Below are 4,287 nucleotides of genomic sequence, written 5' to 3'. Positions count from 1 at the left end.
TTATTTCGACAACTAGCAAAAAGAAGAAATTGCATATATAATATTATTATTTTTTAATCTGACACAAATGTAGTTTCATGTTACAATTTGAAGTCATTCTAGAAATAAAAAAATGATAATTTAGATTTATTTCAATTTTTTTCTTTTGATGGTAGTGAGGTCCATCAAATTGACCAACCTTGTATAGAGTTAACACAGAGAAAATAACAGATAAAAGTTTTACTGAAAGAAACATTTGAATGTAGTTAGGATGTTTTGGAGATTGCACAAATGATACTTGATATTTTTAAGAGGAAAAAAGTATTTTTAATCTTAACATGAAAATCACTTTGAATCAGACTGGTAAAAAAAAGACAATATATTCCCAGACAAGTATTTAGTAAAAATACTTGATTAAAAACTGATTTTTTTGTGTACAAACAACATGTAATGTTTACTGAGAGTCTGCCAAATTTTCTGAAGTTACACATACTGTATTATAAGTTACAGTATTAAACTATATACGAATAAAAATGATCATGTGGTCGGTCATTAGGATAGAACCCATACTGAAAATTCCGAACCATTTCAATGCTAAATGTGCAGTGCATGTACTTATGTACATAGTCTGGTCTATTTGGCTAGGCTGCAGGTGCCATCAGGGTGTATTCCAAATGTCATGAACAGACTGTTACAAAGTGTATGTGACACATGCATGACAAAGTGTAAAAATACTGTATGTACGGTTTGGCAGAAATTTTTAAGAAATGAACACTAGCTTTGGCTTTGGTATACCAAACAAACATTATGGCACTTTCACCATGTTGTGGGAGGTCTCAAAGAGAAATGAATCATTCACACATTATGCTAAGCAAAGAGGAAACTGATTCACAACAAGGGTTGTTTTGCTTAGCAAAGTTCGATGCAAACTTGGATATTTTGTTCCCTGCCTTGGAATACTATTATTATACACTTCTAATCCTTGAAAATCCCTATGGGACAGATTAAGAATGCAATGCTTAAAAATGAAATAGGCTTACTACTAAGCCTTATGATATATAAAATTGCAATTTTGATCCTGTTACTGGCTACTAGAAATTAGTAAAATACAGTTCACCAGTGGAGGTATTGTTTTAGCAAGAGAAAACAAGTTACCACATAACCAAACTCTTAGCTAATACTTTTTAAGACTTTTTTGGTCACATGATAATTTTTTTATAGTTTTGTTGTAAACAATCCATGCTGAATTACTAGTACTACACTTTTTTTTCTAAATAGTCAGCCACCAAATTATGAAATCCAGATTCTGAAAATGCTACATTTCAGATTCGAGAAAAAAAATTAAAATTCCAACTGCTCTGACTTTCTTTTTAGTTTTCCTTTACTAAATAATGGGTTTAATTTCAAGTAAACGTGATTTTTTTCGTTGTTGTAGTTGTTACGGACCTATCTCAACTTAGTAATGAGGAATTGATATGAGGCCTAACCAGTGATCTATACAATTACATTACGTTTTCACAATGAAATTATAGCTTCTTTATAAAGTTACATTTGAACTTTACAGTTCTACCAACACTCACCAAATGCGTGAGACAGGCGCATCTGGGTCTATTCTCACGCTCACATGTAAAGAATCTCACGTTTGGTCAAATTGGCATTTCAACCACTTGTTAACTTTTTTATCAACGTTAGGCTTAGACAAACTCATATTCATAATACTATGAACTAAGCCTAACATTGATAAAATACTAATAGTATAAGCATTATTACTATCATACTATAGTGTAGGCATTTCTTTTATTAATTATTAGAACTAAAACTAACAGATAAACAACCATCTTTTTGGGTTAAAAAATAAGTATGCAAACTCACCGCAATTCCAATAATAAAATCTTAACAGTGATATCTCAACTCTAACACTACTACCTTTGTTCTCGGAACAAGAAACGACTTTCTAGAGCGCATGCGTATGGGAAAAGATTACAATCAATAGGACCAGTGCATCAACTAGCTACAGGGAGCACTTTAAGCGATTATGTCTTTGGTCAACTTTTGCAAAATTAGGATGAAAATTCAATAATATCCGTGATAAACATAATAGTAAAATATTAAGTTATTGAGAATATCTCCAAAATATATTAAAATTAAAATACATATGTTTCCATTGTGTTCATATAAAACGTTTTTGGCAAGTGTTTGATTCGCTGACAAGAATAACTCGATGTGCTAATTAAAAAGCATGTTGTTATTACTGCAAGAGAATCAAATAAAATGGCACCTAATATCCACTTAGTTCCAAGGGAAAGTTAAAGTTAGAAACTTGCTTGATCAATGCTATATTACAACCGCAAAACTATATAAAAACAACAATATCTAGTAAATATGACTTCTAAACTAAAAGGAGTGGAAAACACGTAGTACAGCCTGGTACTACATAACTAAGGAAGAGTTGATTTTAACTTGGTATTTCATTATCAGGAGCCCGGCAAGGCCAGGTGGTTAGGGCGCTCGACTCTCAATCTGAGGGTCGCGGGATCGAATCACCATCACACCAAACATGTTTGCTCTTTCAGCCGTGGGGAGCGTTATAATGTGACGGTCAATCCCACTATTCGTTGGTAAAAGAGTAGCCCAAGAGTTGGTTGTGGGCGGTGATGACTAGCTGCTTTCCCTCTAGTCTTTCACTGCTAAATTAAAGACGACTAGCGCAGATAGCCCTCGTGTAACTTTGCGCGAAATTCAAAACAAACAAATCATTATCAGGAATTTGGTTTCAAACTAAAAGAAATGTATAATGAAATGTCACAAAAAGTATACAAAATATTATATTGTTACGTCTCCGTTCGTTTGTTAATTTTCCGTAACTTCGTTCCGACGAAACTTTAGCGACACATGTCCTTTCTTAAATAAAACTGGTTTATTCTTTCTGCATATAACTTTGCGATACACTTAATTTCAACAGTCGCGCTATAACAAACGCTCGACTCAACAATACTCGTTCAATTACACACATTGTTGCCGTCAATTTGTGACCGTCTTATATATACAAGACTACACTATATCTAGAAGGATCCCGAGATTTAAGGAAAGGACGTGAATGTTCGAGAACGACGTGGAGTGATACTAGTCACGTGACCTCTGCTGATGCAACACTGCCCCTCCTTAGTATTGTTCGTCCCGAACAATAGCCACTTACATTAAACCAATAACAATTAACAAACACAAAATTACAATTCAACAAAGTCTCTTAATTTTACTGGACGTATCTTCTTCCATACTGGTCTCCGTCTCGTTGGCTTCTGCTTCATATGGAGTTCATCTGCTTCATCAGGAAATGTCCTATCCTCGATAACAGTCACATCAGTGGTAGTAACTTCATCAAGAGCGTCACCGTTTTCCTTCTCAAAACTGAGTAGAGTTTCTTCTTTGACGTTGGCTTTTTCAGGTGACACGTCTTCAGCAGCGTCATTTGTTCTGTAGTTCACTTCGTCCCAACTGAAATGTCCTGGACCGTGATAACGCCAAAGCCTGTTGACATGCACCACTTTTGGCTTACCTCGCCGACCACATTTGATTCGAAAAGTCACGTCTGAGAGACGATCCACTATGTCATATGGACTTTTTCATGGAGATGACAACTTAGGAGACTTCCCTTTGGTCTTCCTGGGATTATACAACCCCAACTTGTCTCCTTGTTCAAAGCTGACTTCAATAGATTTCTTATCATGAGATAGCTTCATCGAATCAGCAGACGTTTTCAAGTTTGAACGCCTTTGATGGTGAATATCGTCCATCCTTTCCGATAACACTTTCACAAACTCTGACACATTCTCAGGCAACTCTTCATAAGGTGGGCGTCCCTTATGCTTGGGTCCCCTTTTTGCTCAACATGTACTGCATGTCCTGCACCATTCTTCCACATCTTGCCTCATACCTATCCAGTAAAATCTTTGGCGCAGGTGACTCAATGTCTTCTTAATTCCGAGATGTCCTCCTGTTAGACTATCATGGGATTGACGCAGCACAACTTCCCGTAACTTCCTCGGTATAACTGTTTACCAAGTCGTCAATTTCCCATCTGTAGTTCCCATCTCCGGACAAGAATACCATTTTGAAGATTCAACTGGGCCCATTGTGCCCGATAGTGCTTTGTCACAGGGCTTAGACTAGACACCTAAGACTAGACACTAGGAGGATACATTAACCATCGACTTAATCAGCCCCAAACAATGACAAGCCCCTTCCAGACCCTGCAGCTAAACCCTAATGCAGACATATTCAGTCCTATTAGAAGTCACATCCCAGATA

General features: G+C 36.1%; 1 protein-coding gene across 1 annotated transcript in view; it reads right to left on the bottom strand.

Moving 5' to 3' along the window:
- LOC106471351 (serine/arginine-rich splicing factor 3-like) overlaps window positions 1-1,950 on the bottom strand; it is a 39,510-nt gene extending 37,560 nt beyond the window's left edge. The window contains exon 1 of the mRNA XM_013931951.2: window positions 1,852-1,950. The gene's annotated coding sequence lies outside the window, so the exon portion shown is untranslated. The remainder of the gene's footprint in view (window positions 1-1,851) is intronic.
- Window positions 1,951-4,287: the final 2,337 nt, after the last annotated feature.

Source organism: Limulus polyphemus, unplaced genomic scaffold, assembly GCF_000517525.1.
Source record: "Limulus polyphemus unplaced genomic scaffold, Limulus_polyphemus-2.1.2 Scaffold4562, whole genome shotgun sequence".
NCBI classification, from domain to species: Eukaryota; Metazoa; Arthropoda; class Merostomata; order Xiphosura; family Limulidae; genus Limulus; species Limulus polyphemus.
This window is presented reverse-complemented; position numbering and strand designations above follow the sequence as displayed.